This window comes from Microcebus murinus, chromosome 9 (assembly GCF_040939455.1).
Source record: "Microcebus murinus isolate Inina chromosome 9, M.murinus_Inina_mat1.0, whole genome shotgun sequence".
Lineage (NCBI taxonomy): Eukaryota > Metazoa > Chordata > Mammalia > Primates > Cheirogaleidae > Microcebus > Microcebus murinus.
The window spans coordinates 43,392,934-43,414,246 of record NC_134112.1 but is presented as its reverse complement, the minus strand read 5'-3'; the positions used below and the strand labels follow the sequence as shown (position 1 = coordinate 43,414,246).

The window sequence follows — 21,313 nt, the reverse complement described above, 5'->3', positions numbered from 1 at the left end:
ATTTGAATGCCTGAAGGGTTTCACAGGATTCATAATTTTTCTAGCCATGATAGCAATTTATGTTAATGAAAAGCTCGTTTACAGTTAATTGGTGAGGTTGGATTGCTTACATGTAGGCCAAGTGAACCCAGAAGCACCAATGTCTCCACCAGCTCCATGCCTGTCCTTCCCAAGCATTAAAAATAGAGCAGGGAGCTTGATCTTCCCACTTCCATCTTCTCCAGCTTCTGCCTCCCCATCCAAAACCCCGCTTAAATGTGTATTTTCCACAAAGCCTTCCATGTTCCTTTCAGCAAGAACTAACTCTTTAATCATCAATGTTTACCTTAGTGAATCCATATTTTTACTTAGGAAATCTCTGGGCAAGTTTTTGGCTCCTCTGATCCTTTCCTTAAAAAGAAGACTCCTTAAGGAAAGGGAACGTCTTAGCACTTTGCATTGGCTTAAAGCATTTGAACCAAGTAAAACTGAATTAACAAAAATATCATTTGTATTTGTTCAGACACCTTACATTATTCTGCAAAGTAGCTTGGTTTGGATGTTACAGCTTCCACTAGCTATTGGTTAGAATTGTGACCTATAAGTACATAGATAAATGTCTTTTTTTTTTTTTAATAATCGCCCTCTTCTTATTTTGTCTCTATTCTCATTCCTGCATGCCCAAATATTTTATGTAGCTTCATTCTACCCTATTCTTTATGCAGTTTTCTCACTCAGAATACTCTTTCTTTCCCTCTCTCTGTCAAATTTCAGCCTAGTTTGATGGTTAATCCGAAATGCTATCTTCCAAGAAGCCATCCCAGTTTACTGATCTGAGTAAACCCTCTTTGACCTCTTTTGACCCCACTGTCATTTGTTTATACTTTTCTAGGGCACATGCCCTTTTTTGTTATTTGCTTTCATCATTTCTATATGATTTTTCCTTTCAACTAAATGGGAATTTCCTTCAAAGCAGAGTCTCATCTTACTTATTGTTATCTGCTGTAGCTCCTAAAACAGAGCCTGGTGCAGAGTAGGTGATCAATAAATATTTGCTGAATGACTGAAAAAAAATGATGGATATTCAATAAGCATCTGTTAGAATGAACTAATCACAAAATTTTCCAGCCATTAAAAGACTTAGATATTTTTTGAGGCTTAATAGAAGCCACATAAGAACTGCACATTGTAATTAATTTCTTGAACTCTTTCTCCTCTTGAAAGTATCTGCTAAGAGAGTCAGTCCCCGATAAGAAGAATGAATGACAATGACGTTGAGAGCAGAGGCAGAGCATCAGATTGGGGAAACAGTGATACCATCCTCTCCCAGGTCACTCTTGAGGGGATAGGTGGGCCATCCCCTACCTTTACTTGCTGGTCCAAGGAAAGTTGTCATTTCCTTATATTTCTTACTAAGTGGGAATAGCCATTTTCTTTTAACCTACCCAACTCTTCCGTTTAGGATGGAGCTTAAGTCAGGAGAGGGCCCTTAGATTTCTAGGAGAGTGTGTAGTTCAGAAAAACTTTCTCTTGATTTGGTTTTGCCATGAAAACGTGTGAACTGATATTAAAGAGAGGGGAAAAGAGTGAGGAAAACGATCACATTGTCAGGTCGGCAATCTTCTTCTCAGTTCTTGGTGTGCTCTTTGCCAAAGAATGACCAGACACAGAAAACAAGGCGAGCACAAAAACAAGGTTTATTGAGGAAGAGCAAGATAGGTTTATAGAGCAAGAGCAAGATATGTTCACCACAAACGACAAATGGGCCCCCTGTTGTGACAAGAAGCTCTGGCTATAGTCTGGGGTCCCGTTTTATAATGTCCACATTGAGCCCTCCTCGTGGTCCAGATATCACTATGGAACCAGTCTAATGGACAGTTAATAGAATGATAATTAGCCTTAGGTTACTCTAGGTCACTTTCCAGATCCTATTGTACCTGAAGAATTCCCTACATCTTTTGCACATTGGTCAGGTCTTCCTACTTCCCCCAGGTGTGGCTGTTACTTGGGGCAAGATCAAGGTAAGGCAGCACCAAGGTGGGGTGCCTGCCCTTTCCTTTTTCCCCAGGTGTGGCAATTGCTCAAGGTAGCATCAAGGTGATGCACCTGCCTTTGCCCCTAGGCTAGCCAGAGATCCCTTTCTATCTACCTAACCATATGAGCAAGGGGAAATAATGAGAAATGTTGTCAACAATACCAGAGTGAAGTAGATCTTTATAGAGATAGAGGATCTCAGGCTTAACTCATTTGAAAAAAGCTCTTTGCTTCAGAACCAGAATGGCTGCTCTTATGGAATACACACACTCGCCTTAATTGCCAATTAAATTAAAGATAAGTCTAGTGGTATTTTCCACTTTTTTTTTTGTTCTTTCACTTCACCAAGTTACCATATAAGAAACATAAACCATATATCCTAAAGCAGCAAAGATGACATTCTTGGTGCGGCCCTCTTCCTCCAGGTCTGAGGGTTACATGGGTGGGTTCCTTTTGTGATTCTTCATCCACCTGTAAACTTTGGTTTTTGAAATTTTCTGGAGGTATATTTCTATGATAAAGTAAAAATAAAAATCACTATCAGGTTGAACAGTAGAAAGAGCAAAACTAAAGAGCTAGATAGTGAGCTGGAAAATGGGGCAAAGTATCCTTCTAGAACAGAGCAAAAAGGAAGAAATAGATGAGAAATGTGAAAGAGAACAGACCTGGGTGAAATATCTAAGAGTTTCAAAGTTTCAAAAATGATATGTGGTTCTCCTGAGTGGGTCTGGAGGAATAAAATAGAGATAATGAAGGAAATCACCAAATAAATAATAAGTGAAATAACACCCGAAGAAAGAAATGAGCTCTCAGACTGAAAGCTACACTATGTGCCAAAGAGGATGAAATGACCTCATAAAGTCACACAAATTTATGACATTTGGCTTATTCAAGATAAAGAAAAAATTAAAGAGCTAGAGAATCAAACAGATAATATACAATTATCTCACCTGCAATGTTGGATGAAAGAAGAAAGTAAAGCAGAATCTTTGGTGTTGAAGGAAAATAACTTTTGAGTTTAGAATTAAGATTTAGCCACAGTTAGTGATGGCTTCAAGCATTTATGGGATACAGCACATTCCATAGCCTACTCACATGAGTGTTCTTGATCTCTGCTAGAGCCCTGTTTGGTTGAGGTGTACATTCTTCCCTCTTGCAACTCAGGATGAGGCAAGACAAACTGTGGCACATCCCAAGACTGGGCCTCTGCAGCCTTAGGTAACCTAGCAACAAGCTGGCGTACCAGGGAGAGTGATGAGGTGGGAGCCATTATAATCCTGGAAGACAAAATCCTGAACACCATAATCCTGAATGTTGAAATCCCCAAAGATCAAAATCCTGAAAATATTAATTCTGGGAAAAAATTCTTTAAAATATATTTATTTACATTTAAAAGGGAGATTTATTTGAGAAACATATAAAAATATGATAGACTACTCCATGGGCCATTTTACATAATAAAATAGGCAATAATAATATACACATATTTGCAATCAAACACTCAGGTGTACTAATGACAATTGCATGGGTATAACAGAAAGAGCAGAAAAATCATATTCATAAAGAAATAGGACAAAAAGTGAAATGTATAAATGCATATCACTAAAGTTGGTAATGGTGTATACCCAATTTATAACTACAGTCATCTGAAATACCTTCATGAGCAACCTAATCTTTTGATGAGAGCAATCAAAAACTGAGATGGACCACCACTACATATGCAGCTGCCCAGAGTTGAGATCTAGAGAAATTGTATCTTTCACAATTGCAGATGTATGAAGGACATCTCTTCATTTATTGAGGAAGTTTTCAATGTTTTTGAGCACACACACAATGCTTACACACAAATTCAATGTTGTGATAATGAACTTCAGTGGAGTCAAATTTTCAAAAAATGTATAAAATGAATTAGAACTCCACGAAAGTCTTTACATCATTTATACCTCCAATATTGAAAATGATGTGAAGATGAATTATGTAGCATAGCAAATTGTAAACAAGAATGCTGACAATTTAAAATAGTGAAAAGAAAACCCTAAAAAATACAAAGAAAAGAAAAACTAACAAAACAAAGCAAAAACTGAAAAGAAAATTCAGTGTATTACAGTGATAGATTAAGGGAAATTGCATTGAGATAATCCATAAGAGCTAGCCTAACATTATGCAACCATCCTGTGATTGTTATTTTCAGAGTTTAAGACATTAGGGGTTTTAGACTTTAGGGATTTAGACTTTAGGGACTTTGATCTTTCAGGATTTCAACATTCAGGTTTATGGCATATAGAAAGGGCTGGGTCACTTAGTCCTGGCCAGTTATATGTGAAAAGTCTGCTAGGAGGATTATGGGAAAGGTCTCCTTTCCTTTAGAAAGATCAAGAGAGAAAGAAGCAGAATCCACTTCTTTTGGACATTGTCACAATTGGCCATGATTCCTGGGACTGTGGCATCCATTGCAAAGAAAGGACTTAACCCCAGAGCAGAATAGAAAAGTGGAGGATGATAGCGTGAGATGATGAGAGGACCTTTCTTTTACATGATATCTTTGTGCATGGAGCTGCCCTATCTCAGGACCTCCTAGTAAGTGAGATAATTGGGTTTCTTTGCTTTTAAAACCATTTGAGTATTGATTTTTCTGTTACTTGCGGCCAAAGATTTCCTAACTGAAACATATAAGACTAAAAAAATTGGCCATACAGACCCTCTCACAGAGAGTTTACTTCAGAGAGAAGAAAAATAAATTCAGGAATAAGCAAAAACACTGGTGAGCAACAAAAATGAGTGAAACGTAGTGCTAAGTACAAATAAGAAGGAATATAAAATAAGCATTTTTAAGCAATTAATTATAATATCCAGCAGATTTAAATAAGTGCTAAACCGATTTTAGAAAATGTGCTATGGGTGAAATAGGTAAATTATGCTGGAAGTTTAACAAAGACTTCATAGATGTGATGGTTGATCTTATGTGCCAACTTGACTGGACCACAGGATGCCCATTAACTGGTGAACATGATTTCTGGGTGTGTCTATGAGGGTGTTTCTGGAAGAGATTAGCATTTAAGTAAATGAATAAATAAATAAATTTGAGTAAGGAAGACTGCTTTCCCCAATGTGGGTAAACATTATCCAATCTAGTTTGTTCTATTCAACCGAGGGCCTGAATAGAACAAAAATATGGAGGAAAGAGACATTTTCTCTATACTTAACTGCTTCAGCTTGGTCATCTGTATCAGCCTTTTCCTGCCCTCTGATTGTGACTTATACCACCTGCCCTCCTTGTTCTCAGGCCTCTAGACTCAGACTGGAATTATAGCACCTCCCTTCATGGATCTCCAGCTTGCAGGTGGCAGATCATGGGACTTCTCAGCCTCCGTAACCATATGAGCCAATTTCTCATAATGAATCTGTGTGTGTGTGTGTGTGTGTGTGTGTGTGTGTGTGTGTGTTTGTGTATAATCTCTTATTGGTTATGTTTTTCTGGAGAACACTAATATTGTGTAGAAGGGGCAGCATTCAGGCTAGGCCTTGAAGTTCAATAGGATTTTAGGATCGGGAAGAGGTTGAAGGAACAGGGTGAAACACACACAAAGCTGGATCCCCAGCGTGTGATGAACAGATGGTAATTGCTGTTCTCAGAAGTCTCAAGTCCAAAGTGTTCTTCTGTCTAAAATATGCTTTGGAAATAAAATGGAAAATATTATCGTTCCTATGTGCTCAAATGCAGGGCATACGTATCTCTTAGTGTGGCAACTCTGGTTTCTATGCAGAAAAAATATGCAGAAAAAATAACAATGCTGGACAAGGTCAAAGGAAGGCTACCAAGCCATGTGGATGGCAGAGGCACTTCTGGGGACCTGATGATAAACTAGAAAATGAGGGGCTTCCCAACTGTACTGACAAAAAAGAAAACCAGGAAGACTTTCTAAGACTCGCTAACTCTCACAGGACTATGGAAAGGGTAAACACAATTTAGTTCACCAAATAGATTTTTATTGTAATGGGGTTAGTGAATGGATGATTGAAAAGCCTACCAAGTTAAGAGTAAAGAAAAAATAGAAACAAAAATAAGCAGACAAAAACCTGTTATTTTTCCAGTTCTGCTACTTATTAGCTGTGTAATGTTGGCAAATTAATATCTGTAAGTCATCTCATTTATAAATGTCACCTCCCTGATCTCCTTTCCAGGGTTATCCTGGACATCTGCACAGATAAATGAAGGGAGAGGGAGAAAAAAATTAGACCCCATGGAGGCACAAAAGGAATCTTCTCTTTTAGAACATATTTTTGAAACTTGATGAGATTGGCCACTTGTGAATAGTAATTGGGAGGCTGAGGTGTCAGAGAGATGAGAGCTCAGTCCCAGGTGATAGTGGCACAAGATGCAGAAAAGCCACCAGGCTTGGTTCAGGCAGACTTTGAGGAGAGCAGTGTGGGCATGGGGCCAGGTTTGAGGTGGTATTGGAGACCCAGATAGAAAGGAATTATTAGATTTTTTAATAGTATGGGAGCTATGCCCAGACTTGCAGCTTTGGTCAGGAGGCTGCAATTAAGGGTGAACTTAGAAGGGAAAAATGAAATGGAAAAAAGAGCCTGACCTTTTTTTGAAGATGTAATGTCATAATTTGCATGTTCAGCTCATGAGCTTCCACCTTGTCACAGTAAAACTCTTTAGTACTTTCCTACATTTAGGAAGCTTAGCATAAGGGGTGGATGGAGAGCCCCAAGAGAAAAACAGAGGGTGTGATCTCAGGTGCATGGTGACAAGGACATGAGACTATCACCCAAAATACTGTAACCATCGAAGGAGCCTCCCTGCTTGAATTGCTCCTGGGCTATCTCTCTCCAGATCCCACTTGGGAAAGTGGGTGTGTCAAGACATTTGGGAATTCTTAGAGGCACTTAGAATTGTCTGCTGGCTTCTCACCTCTAAAAAGACTAGACCAGTTAGATTTCTCACTATGGTCAATTTTTCCCCCTTCCATCAGTGAAGTTTTATTTTTATTTTTAATTTCAAAATATTATGGGGGTACAACTGTTTCTGCTTACATGTACCGCTTATGTCATGCTTGAGTCAGGGTTATACCATGGTCATTTTTTAAAATTTGAGAGTTTATTTTTTGATTATGACACTGGGGGCTGTCATTAGCGTTTACTGGACGGGCATCAGGATGTCAACATCACACAACTTTGGGGTCATCCTGCACAATGAAGAATTGTTCTATGACCCATATGACTTTCTTAAGTCAAACTAGGCAGTCAACCTATGTATAAGTATTTGAACCAAAGCCTAATTCCATTTTACATACAATCAATCACGATGTATTATATTAATTACACAGCTTTTCACACACCCTACATTTTCTAAGAATAAAACTTTATACTTTATTCAGAACTTTTTGTTTTTGCTCTAAAATAGGCTATTTATTTTTTCTCCAATTATAAAGATAATACATTATCAAAATGGAAAACACACAAAAAACATAAAAATCCACCAAAGAAAACCACAACAAAGGCCCCTGCAGTCCCACCACCCGGAGCAAACGCAGTCTTTCGCTGGAGGGTGGCGGCTCGGACGAAGGCACTGGGGGCGGCGAGCCAGGCAGACCTCCGGGCCGAGGTGACCCTGCCAGTGACAAGTGCACAGCCGGACACACACTGACCACAGCTCAGGAGAAAGCCCAAGGCTTGTCCCTCAAACATGAAAAGCCCTTTCTCTCTTCCTGAGCACCCTCCCGAGGCCAGCCAAGTGGGCGGGAACGTGCCACCGCTGCCGCTGACTCGGGATCCTACTGACCGGATCTCCCGAGACATTCTGGAGTGACTTTAACAACTTGAGTGGATGCACGGTGACCCCTTAATAATCCCACACGCTGCTTTCAGATGTGCTCTCCGGAGCAGGGAGCGGGGAAAGCAGGCAGCGTGTGGGGACCCTGGGGACACCCTCGGAAGGATGCATTATCACGTGCCGCCCCGTGTCCACTGAACTCGCGGGGGGTCCGCAGAGCCACCCACTCCCATAGCCTGAGACTCACCGCCTGCATGCGACGCCTTCCCAGTACTATCAGAAGACAAGGCGGCTCCCATCGGTAGGAAGGATGCAGTGTCCCAAATGCGAGGCTCCGGAAGTTTCTGCATAATAACGATAGCCTGACATTGAGTCTTTGGTTCAAAATATTTTCCTCGTTAACCACTTTTTAATGCTGCACAGCTCATCTCCCACTGAGGACCCTGTGAAGGGCGTGCAGGGCCCCCTCGGGGTCAGGCTGGCCTCTCCTCCTCCCAGCCAGGTGCCAGGCAAGCCGGCTGCAGTGGGCTCGTGAGGCACAGCAGGAACCTGCGACCTGGAGTCGAGGGCAGGGTCCCCAACTCCGCGGGTGCTGCCGCGCCGCTGCAGCGCGGTGAGGAGAGACGTGGTGCGGGTGGAAGTCCTCACTCGACTGCTGGGTGACCTGGGACCGCGCATTCCCTGCAGGTCTCAGGGCCCTCATCTGCAAGACGGGGGTGAGGCCTCGCCCATGGGCCCCTGGGGGATTAGGCGACACGTGGGAGGCTCTAGCACAGCGCCTCGTGCGCCCCGCGGCTCTGCGGGTATCGAGATGCTCACCGTGACTCGCCATTCACCCAGCTCGCGTCAACACTGTCTCTCTCATTAAAGAAACAAAAACCATTCCTGTGCGTCCAGGCTCGGGGGTGGCTCTATCCAGAGCCAACCTCAGTGGAGGAGCAGCTAGGCCTGCCCTGCCGGGGAGGACAGGAGAAGCACCAGACTGGACGCGCGGTGAGCAGCCCGGCCAGGGCTCCGCCAGGTGGCAGGGCAGGCCGGGCGGCAGGGCGCATGCGTGCGTGCGTGCGGAGGCCCCCTGGCGGCGCCGCGCGAGGCAGGCGGAAAACCTCAGGCGGAAGGAAGCCCGTTCGCCCGCCAAACCGGAGCCCTCCCTGCGGGACTATGAATGCTCCATCGTTGTTTGGCCTTTCATCACCTTTTAAAACACTTAACACACGGACGTCTGTTCCTTGATGCTTCGTCTTTGTTCATCTGTCATCCTCAAAATGAAAAGTCCAGAGCCTTCCGCGCTAATTTTAAAGTGCGGCTGAGCACTGAGTAATGAACAAAGCTGTTTAAATTTCCCTCAAATTCTAAGTCTTCGTGGAGTTTATCGTAAGTAGGGTCATCATGAGGGAATTTCTGCATCACTCCAATCAGTGATTCTAAGACGTTCATCTTTTCTGCTGCCTTTCTCAGGGTCACAACCGTGCGAGAGACATTTCCGCGCAACAGCAAAACCTTGACAGCACCCGATCTCGGATCCAATTTTAGCTCCCTGTAACGCGCCATATTGTCTTCCTTTAATTAAACCCAAACTACTGCCTTCTTCGTAGCCTTCCTCATACCCTTCCCCGCGAAACCTCTCATCCGCCGTCACGAGGGCGTCGAGCGCGTCCTGGCTCCCAGCCGGGGCGACGGTGGCTCGCACCCGCCCCCGGGCTCCTGCCACCCTGCGCGGCCGGCCCAACCCGGAGGCTCGGGCACCGACGCCTATTCAATACTTTTTAAAGAAGTTGTTTATTGTTTTAGAAATGTGCATAAGTATTAGAAAATTGCTCAAGGCATTTAGTTGTCTCTATAGCACATTCCATACTGGTTTATATTTGTAGTTGTTGAATACAAAGGCAATCTTCCATCTCAATGCCAGCTTCTGACTACTTCCTTACGGACTCCAATGTTGTTATTCCCAAGCATTTATGTATGTGAATATATATTGTTATTACAAATCATATTCCTTTTTTTCCCTAATTTATTATGCTTAAAGTGTTATCTTGACTTAAAAAATTAATAGTTGTGTATAGGTTATAGTGTCTGTGAATCTCATTTCAGGATAATAAAGGGGCTTAACAAAATTTTTGTTGGTAAAAGATGGCATTAGGCACAATGAGGTTGGAAAAGACTGGACCAAAATGTGACTGACAAGGCAGGCCTTGTGAATGTGGATTGTGTTAAAGGCCTACTGCCTACACATTGTATTGCTCCCCAATTTAAATGAAGGAAAATTTCAACAAATATTTAGATCAAGGGGGACCAAAACAACAGCAAAATGCTTTTGTGGTTGACTATAAGTAGTGCCTAAATGTAAGATTTTTAGTTCTTTTTTTTTTTCCCCTAGTTTTTGTAGAAATAGGATCTCACTATGCCCAAGTTGGTCTCAAACTCCTGGCCCCAAGTGATCCTCTTGCCTCAGCTTCCCAAAGTGCTAGGATTACAGGTGTGAGCCAATGCACCTGGCCAGTTGTTTGGTTATAAGATAGGAGTTTGTCAGTTCACAATACCAGACTGAAAGAAGAATAAAAACAAAACAAAACTCAAAACCTCTTTGGGCTTCTCAGCAACAGAGAAAGGCTTCCAAGTGCTCAGAAGACCATCATCAGTTAACCAAAACCAGGTAAAATCAAAGAGACCTCTGCTTCCCTCTGTTTAACAAACTCCAGGAAACAAGGACCATAAACAAGAAGAAACAGATCAAAATTCTGATTCTTTACAGGTAAAAGTTTGCTTGTTTTAGAAATGCAGTTTTGATACATGCTTCAACATGGATGGACCTTGAAAATATGCTTAATGAAATAAGTCAGACACAGAAGGACAAATATTGTGTGGTTGTATGATTCCAACTTAAATGGGGTACCTAGAATAGTCAAATTCACGGAGAAAGAAAGTAGAATAAAGGTTGCCAGGGTATAGGGGAAGGAGGGAACAGGGAGTTTATTGTTTAATAATAAGTACAAAGTTTTTATTGGAGATGATGAAAAAGTTTAGGGTAAAGATAGTGGTGACGGTTACACAACATTGTGAATGTATTTAATGCCACTGAATTGTACACTTAAGAATGACTTAAATGATGAATACTATGTTAAGTACATTTTATCAGAATAAAAATACTAAATTAAAAAAAAAGTTTACCCTTTTTTCTTTTAAGCTCAACCTCTAAATATAGTTCTAGTCCTAGAGTCTTTAAATTTTGAAATCTTTTTGCCTTCCTACTCACATCCCTTCTTTCCAACTCTGTATATTAAGCAATAAACACCATTTTATTAGGGGGTAAAAAGAACAAGAAAGCCCTGTGAAGGAAACTTTCACATGATTGTTTACTCTCAGATCTTCAAATGCTGCCTTTCAAATAAAGCAGAAAAGCCGACCGTTGAAAGTGCATGGAAGATTTATCAGTCTCCAAATAAATTTTAATGAATGCAAAATGCCTTAGACTCCTTTTCTTGGACTGTCCTGCCGCCGTTCCCTTGGAAAGCAGTTTAATTTCTGTGAGCAGTCAGAGGCTGAAACTTGCGCGAGCCGACACAATCACACACACGCGGCTATTTCTTTTTCGGCAAAAAGAAACAAACAAAAAAAGTAATGAAAAATATGGTAATCTGCTCCAATATCTAATCTGGGGGTTTTATTTGAGTTTCTAGCTATTTTTTTTTTTTTTCTGACTGAAAGCAGTTTTCTAAAAATTCCCATTTTGCCAGATACTTTTCCTTATGATCTTTTATCCTAAGAGCTGGTTTCCGGCATGTAGACAGAGAATCAGCAAGACACAAGTCTAAAAGGGACCTGCAGCTCTCCTGCCAGATGCGGAAGGTGGAGGGCCAGGCCAGTTTCTCCTTCCTGCGATGCCCTTGTTCAGCCTGAGTGTGCACACAGCTTCAACCTTCCCGGCCCCATTTGTGACTTAGGTCAGGGCTGCCATGGGCCATGTTATATTTTCAAGTCTCTTATTTTCTGGTTGAGAGACTGCTTGGAATGAGATACCTATCTTCATAGTCCTGTTACTCTGCAGAGGAAAATGCATATAGCTACATAGCGTTCATTCAGAGCTGTAACACCTCTTTGTTCTAATAGTTAAGCTGCCGGATGGGCCATTAAATATACACGGACGTGCAAACAGGTTGGCTGAGTACAGCACCGGACTCCTGACCTGGGCATTTCTACCACAGGTCAGAGGCCAACAGAAGCGTATCAGCCTCTCGATCACCTGGGTAGAGCAACAGAAACTTCAAAAAACCTGCCTTCTTGGAAACATCAAAGTTTTTTTTTTTTTTTTTTTTAATTTTATGGGTAAGGCAAATAATAGAGTCTTTGTCTTTTATCAGAAAAATTAATGAAGTTTACTTCTTTCGAACTGCAGTGAATAGTAAACAAAATTATGTTGTCACTCTGCCTGGAGTGCACCCAGGGCTGTCACATGAAGCAAAGTTATTTCTTCTCATGGGAACACAGCACTTGATGGCTGGCGCAGGCAGAAAGAGCTGAAGGACAGAATAATATAATGCATTTGGAGCCAAGACAAGCAGGATCAGCTTTGTAAGAACTGTAATTTTAAGAACTATAAGAAAACTGATTTGGGTCACCCTGTGTGTCGCTGAGAACTTTGTTCCATAATGTCAGTGGGATGGACTTCGCCCCGCACGGGGAGAGGAGGGATGTGGGGGCAGTGAGGGCAGGTGCCACACTTCTTTGGGGTGTGGCACTAAAATTTGAGGTGACTGTGGGGAAGCTCAGCCGACCAAGGCATGCGTGGCCTGGGCTGAGCAGATTTAACCAACGCACAGGAGGAATCTCGAAAGCACGAGAGCGACACTCTGCTCTCCTCTCCCGACTCCATTTCTCGGCTGCTCTGTGCTTCTGCTGACAGTTTCTGGGAGCAAAGTCACTGCAGAACACGATGACTAACTCCCGACAGAAGGAGAGGGGATGGAGGAACCAGCTGGTCAAAAACCCCAACCCAGAGTTTGGAAAGTCGTCCCCGAAATAGCAACAGGCCTTTGGGAGTAAACAATCTAGCTCATTTTGAGAAAGAAATATTTGTGATTAAACATGACAGGTATAAAACGCTGGGAAAAACAACTTTATGGGCTATGAGAGAAAGAGGGACAGTGTCCCCGTGGGCCTGTCTTGCTGCTCAGAGCACTGACAGCCTTTCTCCCTCCCCGCCGCTGGCTGGGACGGCGCTCCCTGGCAAGACCTGGTTCTGCTTCTTTTCCCTCTTCCCTAGGAAAGTCGCTCGGACTCTGGCTGGCACCCCGGTTGCATGGTCACCGCTGACTACATTTCAAGTGGCGTGTGTGGTGCAGCTGGCAGGACAGGTCAAGGAGCATTCATTCCAAAGAGCAGGAGAAGCAATAGCCACGTCAAGGCCGGGCTTGTCTATGGACAGTTCTCTGCCAGGAACCACGGGACGCCCAACTCCGGGATGGGGAAGGCCACATGTAGAAGCTGGCAGAAGAACCAGCCATCGGCAGACCAAAGGAAGCAGCTTCTGCGGGTTTTTGAAGTGGCCACACCACCAGTGTCACACAATGTGATGTGATGGGGTTGGGGGGGAAGTGGTTTCTCTTACTCTTCCAAATAAAGGTAGCATTTCCTTGACAAATTAACAAAAAATAAGTTTTTTAGAGTGAAGAATGATCTGGAGCCATTTGGCTATTAGCAGATGAAATAAGTGACATACGAACATTTGAAAAGGAAATGGATAAATTGCAGAGTTTCTTTCACTCGGCTCCCTCCAAATGCTGAGACAGACAAGCTTGTTTCATCCTTGTCAAGAGCGTGTGGTTTGATGGTCAGGGAGCAGGCGAGGGAGTCAGAAAGTCTGGGTTGTATTCCCAGCTTTGCCACTGACTCACTGGGTGACCTTGACCAACAGTTGCACCCTCAGTAGACAGAGATTTAATGACAGTCCCCAGGAAGGAATGTTTGGGCGGTTTCTAGGCATATGGGCTCAACAGTTTGAGGTCCCAGGCAGGCAAAGATGGCAAGAATTCCAAATTTAATTTTCTTATCCAGGGAGCATGGTTGAGAGCTTCTAGAAACAATTGTGGTAAAGAATACAATAAATCCCTTTAACTGTCTGAGACAACCTTTGATATATGGCTTTAAAAACTCTCAAATTTCTAAAGCCACCTTGTCACCTTACAAAGTTTCATGCTATTGGACCCTGTGAATTTATTCAAAAAACAATTTAAAATTAAATTCCATGGCCCTGAGTCATCTCCCATCGGCCACTAAATACTAAGATGAAAATCTCTTGTGACATTTAACACAATGGCCATTCAGAGGTCCTGCATTAGATATTTTAAAGACTTTTACATTTTGGTTTGCTTCCTTCCATAAGAACCTTAAGAATTGGAAACAAAGTTATGCTTAATTCTTCAGCCAGAAAATGAATACCTGAGATTGGGGACAGGATACTCATCTTTCATTGGGTCTGATTTGTTTGTTTGTTTGTTTTTTGGTCTTATAGGGTTTCTTTCCTGAGAGGAGCTTGGGTGGTGGTATGAAAACAGTAAGAGAGCAAGTATCATGAAAGTGCATTTTATCCTGACATTTTCATCCTGATAAATAATTTAGTCTGTAGGCATCAGTTTCACAGTTTGCAAAATGAGAGTGTATCGTATAGTTTTGTTTTTGTTGTCAAAGAATCCTTCTTCCAAAAGAAATTTGATGTATCGTTCTAGGATGAAAAAGCTGATGGAGAGAGAACTAAGCCCCTCTCTCCTCTGCTGGCAAGTCTGGTCAACAGGTTTGTGAAACCCAGCCTGAACACCACTGGCTGAAGTCCTTTAAGTCATTTTGGTATATGAGAGAGTCTGCGGGTGAGAGGGGGGAGCAGGATTTGGGTATGTTTATAGCCTAGCAGTGAGGGTTAGTGACTACCGTGCTGGATTGAGAGATGCCTAATTTTGGTTTTGGTCCAGTCATTAAAAATAGAAGGTCTTAAAAGTTTGGATGAAAACCACTTTGTAGCGTTCCTTTGATGTGCCCATGTCCTGTACCCACACAGAATCTGAATAGCTACTCAGTTAACTATAATACTCCATTCCTTAATTATTCTTGATATATAGCATTCACTATATATTGTGCATAGAATTTTTTTCTTCACGAGTAGTTTCCTTTGAGAAAAACAAAATCCTGATAAAATAAAATATTTTCTGTAATTAAGAGCTGCTGTTTCCTCAGAGTAAAAAATAGCCTTTTAAAACTGTGAAAGATATACATCCTTCCTGGAAAAAAAATTATGTAACATATAAAATAGAAGAATGAATTCACCTGTAATCCTAGCCACCAGTTAACACCAATAACTGCTATTAACATTTTGATATTTTTTTTGAAAACTTTTTCTATGCATACACTCTCTTACACATCATATAAAACGTTTTTTGAAAAAATGAGTTCATACATTTGAAAAAATGGCCTTATAGTTTATGTATCTATCTATTTATATCTCAAAACACACACACACATTTTACTGTCCATAGAGATACACTGATTTTATGATTTTCAGTCATTATACTGTATTCCAATTAATGAAGGTATCATCAGTTCTTTCAAAAATGAATATTTAGTTTTCCCAATATTCACTTTATAAACAACAATGTGATGAACATCTCTATGTATATATTATAGTATATATTTCCAAATATTTCTATTGACTATATATCTTTTTTTAACCCCTCTACCACCTCCTTGACTATGTTTCTTAAAGTGGAATACCTTAATCAAATTGTACATACATTTAAATTTTTAATATTGGCCATCAGAAAGGTTGGTACAATCTATATATCTATATATTAGGTAGCAAATGTGCTACCTGATATGGACATACTCAGAGGATCTTGGGATCAACTAGAAAACAGAATGACACTGCATCTTGTAAATGCTTGTTTGTTGACTTTAAAATACTTGGCCTTTGTTGGTAAAGACTCAAATGGAATGGTCTGAAAAGAGTAGTAATTGATTAGAAAGACTCACTGAAGACAGGTGATTAGACAACTGCATGATTGGATTCCCAGCTGGAATAGGGGGTTTCTAAGGTTTATGACTATTTTAAAACTCAAGGAATACAGATCTCTTATCCCTCTTCCCTGGGAATAATCCCTCACATCTTTTTCATTATTTAAATACTCATATGACCCATATTTTAAAATGATGATTTGATGCAGGAAAAGTAGGGCAAAATTGATGCATAGCTGTAAAATAGTTAACCAGGGATCAATTATACCACAACCTATTCCTCTTATAGTAAGCTCAAGAATGGCTTGTACCTGAAGGATGAAATTAAGCTGTTTGAGACCATCTCATTGATTTTACTCAACCAGCTAAGTGCTATTATTTTTGTACTGGGGATTCATCTGCTGTACTGCACAATGCTGGCCTGTCACTCATAGTGACAACACAGACAAGGGACCCATTTTGATCTCTGTGAAGTTGAGGTTTTGGGCAGGAGTCAATGTGGATGAGAGTTCCTGTCCCAATCTCTGGGACACAGACACTCCAGGCCAGGAGGAAAACTAATCTTATGACAGATGGGGGAGGTCTCTTCAGCAGAAACTGTTTTTCTATGTAATAAACACTGTTCAAGATATGTGGACAATTGTTTCTTATTTCTAGAAACACTGCTGTCATTACCTCAAAATTTTACATTCTTTGCAGAAATTAGAAGTATAAACCCAAGGGCTTCTGGTTTAACTTGAAACTTGTGACTCTTTTTATTTAGTTGTGTATTTTAAATCACATCACAGCAGCTGGTGAAAAACTTGTGACTCTTTGAATGAGGGAAGTTAGTAGAGGCATTCATTGACAGCTGTCCACAAATATTCAAACCATCCATCCTTCTGCACGGCATAAAGAGAAAGGACAACAGGTAAAGCCCAAGAACCTCCTCCTGACTGCAAGATGCCACGCCACTGTGAGTTTCATTAACACAATTAGTGAAAAATTGAAGAGACCACGGTTTATTTGAAACAACTAATCAAGCTGAAAGTATTGATAATGGGATAGAAATGTTTATAAGTGGAATTAGAGTCAGGCACCAAGAATACAAACACTGTTATGAGGAATAAGGTGATTAATTGTTGCTCTCCATCCCTATTCCATCTCCTCTCACCCTCCCAACCACTTAGAATACAGGTTTAAGGTTAATTGAGGGCTTTAGATAGCATTAGGAAGAAGTTTTTTGATGATGTATATGAAGGGACTTCAAAAAGTTCATGGAAAAATGGAATCAAAAGATAAAAATAAAAAATACAAACTGTGTTTCTCAACATAAACATCAAGTTCAAAACACTTTTGTTAAGTGATGATACCAGCCACTTAGTCTATTGCTAAAGAATTGAGGGTCCTGGGAACTTAACCATGTCAGTCCACTTTTCTTTACATTATTAATGGAAGAAAAACGGGTGCCCTTTATGGATTTTTTAAGATTAGGAAGCAAAAAGAAGAGGACTCATATCAGAACTTATGGTAGATGCCTAATGATTTCCCATCAAAATTCTTGCAAAGTTGCCTCTTTTGGTGAGAAGAATGAGCAGGAACATTGTTTATTGGAGCAGGACTCTTTGGTGAAGCTTTCCCAGGTGTTTTTCTGCTAAAACTTAGGCTTCACCTTCAACATTCTCTTGTCTCTTCTTCTTTTTACTATTTTTTTTTTTAAAGACAGTCTTGCTCTATCACCCAGGCCATAGTGCAGTAGCTGATCACAGCAACCCTGAAAGCCTCAGCCCAAGTGATCCTCCTGACTCAGTTTTCTGAGTAGCTGGGACTACAGGTTTGAGCCACTGTGGCTGGCTAATTCTTTTTTTTTTTTTTTTTTTAATGTTTTTTGTAGAGATAGGGTCTTGCTATGTTGCCTATTCTGGTCTTGAACTCCTGGTCTCAAATGATCTTCCCAGGCTCCCAAAGTGCTAGGATTTTATTACAGGTACAAGACATTATGCCCACCTCATCTCTTTTTAAAATAAGTTATCCATTTCTAAAATGATGACTTCTTTGGGGCATTGTCCTCAGAATAAACTTTTCATAAAGCATCGATGATTTCAGAGAAGCTTCACCATAAATTTGATTTTTGTTCTTGATTCAAAAAAGTCCCTGTGATAGGGGCTCTTTTCAACCTGATGTCTTATCCTTTTTAGTGCCTCAAGCTAGATCTTGTTCAGACATCTTATAACAAGTTATTATCAGTTTATTTTGGTGCAAAAAAGTTGAAATCCATGCATAGTTTTTTCATAATATGCATTTTCCACAAACTTTTTGAAGACCCCACGTATATTTTGACTACTGAAATGGGACTATGAAAGAGCATAGAAATTCAATTTCTCTAGGAAATTTTTAATAATGAGATTGATATAATTGATCTGGGTTGGTTTGCTTTTGCTTAGAATAGAGAGATGAATGAGGGGATCGTGAAAACTTTTTCAGTTCCTTGAGTCTGTGACCATACTTTGTTTTTTGCCTCATCTGAGTCTTCAGAAACCCTGGGCAGTTACCCTCTGTCATCTGCAAAAAATCTCTATTGAGGACAATGTTTGTTCTAATAAAGAGTACATGTGGCTCAAATGCCTATTTCCCCTCAGTTTTTCAACATCTATAGTGAGATATTATTAACATTATTTGTTCTCCTTCCTGATAATGTTACTGTGGCCTATTTGGTTTTAACAACTTAGCTATACATTTTATGTACAAATTGATTAATAATAGAAAATAAAAAAGATATATTCCTTCTAGGTCATTATGCCTAAGGAAATTCAAGCTTTCTTTGTGTTTAAAGCCAGAGCTGCTACTTGCATGTATTCAAAGGCAGACTATTCAAAGGCTGACTATAATGATGGGTTGAGGGCCATAGGTCCAATACTCCAACCCTCTTTGACCTCGTGTATCTATCAAATTGCCTAAAGATCTTAACATTAAGATCATTCTTGAATAGCCATCTGAAGGACTCAGGTGTTTGGATTTGCATGGGAGAAGAAACGTATTACCTGGTTAACGTAGCAGTCTGCTTAATTTACCTGGATAACCCAATATTTCACTTACCTCTTAGCACAGAACACGGCTCAGAGGGGAACTGAAGGGAAGGACCAAACTGAAAGGAAATTGACAGAGAAAGATGGAAAACAGGGATCCTTGCCTGGATGATCACAGAATGGCTTGAGGATGCTGGATCTTTCTTCGTATTATATCTCGAATGCTTAGCACAGGGTCTGGTGCTGAATGAATGAATAAAGGAATGAATGTGTGGGCGTCAAGGTGAGAGGGTGTTTAATAAGTATTGATGGTGGGGGCAGCCTCATAAAATGACAGAAGGTTGGGGGTAGAATGGGTGTATAGAGAATAAATTTGTTGAAAAAATTTTAAGGGCAATTCTCAAGGCTTGGAATTTGTTTTGCGAATAATCCCACATAGCAGTTGCCTCTCACCAAGTATGCTGAGTTTGGAAAGAGCTGGGTCCTCTTTCATGGGTCTTCTTCCTGCACACCAGCCCGCGGTGTTAGGCACATCTTCATGGCAGTTGCCTGGAACACCATCAATCACTGCAGTCCTCTGTCCAGCAGACGGTGCTGTTGTACTCCAACCTTGCTGATGATGGCAGCCTTCCTCCTCACAGTGGTTCATCCCAGGTTTTCATAATAAAAAAGGTTCTCAGTCATTTGGGCAAAGACTTTTTTTTTTTTTTTCCAAACTAGATGCAAAAAATATCTCTTCACATGGGGCCCACCCCTCATGTCTTTTCAAAGCAGCACAGGAAAAAAAAAAAGACTTAGAAAATATTCACCTTTTCCCTGTTCTGGGAAACAAAACAAAACAAAGCAACAACGCAGAGCTCTCAGAGATGGGATCCTAACACCTTTGGCTGAATTAAGCATCTTGGGAACAAGGAGGAGGTAATGGTGGTCAAGAGATCTCCAACAGCCGGCCGCCATCCTGTTTTGGTTGAGGGCCCCAAGTAACACACTTGGTGGGAGGCCTGGGCTGAGCAGGATGGTCTTCCTCCCAAGGAGCCAGGGAGAACACAAGGCCATTGTGCAGCAAGGTGCAGGGGCTGCTGCAGGAAGGCTCGGGCCCCAGCTGTCCCCAAATGCCCACTGCCAATGAGTCCACAGAGCAGCACTGGCTGTGACCTCAAAGGGGCCGAGGAAGCTGCCACCCTGGCCTGGGGTCAAACTGTGTGTGGTGACAGGGAAAGAAATGTGGACTTTGGCAGAGTGAAGAGAGGAAATATGGGAATGCAGGAGAGAAGCCACCTGGGCTTGTTGAAGATTTACCACCAGGCAGGGAGGGCGATGTTTCTTGTCCCTCAAGATGTGGTTTAGGAAGCCCCAATCTGAGAAGTCTCCTTCCCTATTGGGTACCATCTCACTAAATAAAAGGAGCTATTTAGTGTGGGGAATACTGACTCTTGGGTTCATTCCACGGAGAGTTAAGGTACATCAAAGAAAGAAGTCATTTCACAAACACACAGATTTCTCCTTGACTTGGATTGTTGTAAAACTAATGTGCAATTAGGGATGACAGAAAATCCTCAAAGTTAGAAATTACTTAGTGAAAATTCTTAATTATAGCTGTGAATGATGGCAAACAGACTGGGTTAGGGATGCCAATATCTGGGTTCTAGCCTAGGATCTTCCATTTTCTAATTCTAGTTGGATTTTAATATATCACGATGTTTCTGAGTCTCAGTTTCCTATAAAATGGGATACCCATTCCTATCTTATCTCCCTAACTGGGTTGTTGTGAGGGCTGCATGTGGAAACCACTTTGTCAATTCTGAAGTTCAAAAATTTATATGTGCTAGGGATCAGATCCTTTTTCTCCCCCAAACGCCTCCCTGCCACAGAACAGAATACAGAGGTCTTCCACATAGGAAATACTAGAACAAAACAAAACAAAACAAAACCCACACAAAAAAATGTGTGTGGTTATGGAGCAAACATCACGATGGAATGATTTTACATTTTAATGAACAATGGGACATTCCCAATCCTATACAGTTGATGTTCCAAAGCCCAGCTAGTTGCATGTTATTGCAAAGCCCTGCATTCAGGAATCTCCAAAATTTAGCTTTTTCATAGCTTGATCCGTTGCTTCTTGGCTGATTATTATGGATATAAACCAGAAGAGACTGGTGTGTGACCTCAGAAGGTTGAACAAATAATACTCCATCCAGGTTGTAATTACACAAGAAATATAACAAAGACAAACGTGAGACCGTTTGTAACAACCTCTCAATGCTGATAGGAAACTGCTCATGTCAAATTGATTTCTACAGAGAGTAGAACAAATAGGAATTAAACTCTTACATACATATAAATATGAAGTAAGACTCTAGGAAATATAATTTAACTTCTATAGCTGACCAAAATGCTCAAGGAAGAGAAAAAAAAAAAACAACAGTAAAAATATTGCATTGTTAAATACTTTAAGTTTTTCAGAAAATCCCCAAAGTGAGCTGCTTTGAATTCTTCTTATAACAAGACAGAA

At 41.0% G+C, this 21,313-nt stretch overlaps 1 long non-coding RNA gene and 1 pseudogene across 2 annotated transcripts; both read right to left on the bottom strand.

Moving 5' to 3' along the window:
* Positions 1 to 1,703: 1,703 nt before the first annotated feature.
* Positions 1,704 to 8,812, bottom strand: LOC105867244 (uncharacterized). Of its 2 annotated transcripts, XR_012920957.1 has the most exons (5): positions 8,615 to 8,812; positions 8,043 to 8,139; positions 3,109 to 3,305; positions 2,679 to 2,740; positions 1,704 to 2,524 (listed from the first exon to the last, which is right to left on the bottom strand). It is a non-coding gene; the product is annotated as an uncharacterized LOC105867244 (long non-coding RNA). The 2 variants fall into 2 exon arrangements; XR_001152246.2 differs by lacking the exon at positions 2,679 to 2,740.
* A 190-nt stretch (positions 8,813 to 9,002) lies between these two features.
* LOC105867239 (protein LTO1 homolog pseudogene) lies at positions 9,003 to 12,665 on the bottom strand (annotated as a pseudogene).
* Positions 12,666 to 21,313: the final 8,648 nt, after the last annotated feature.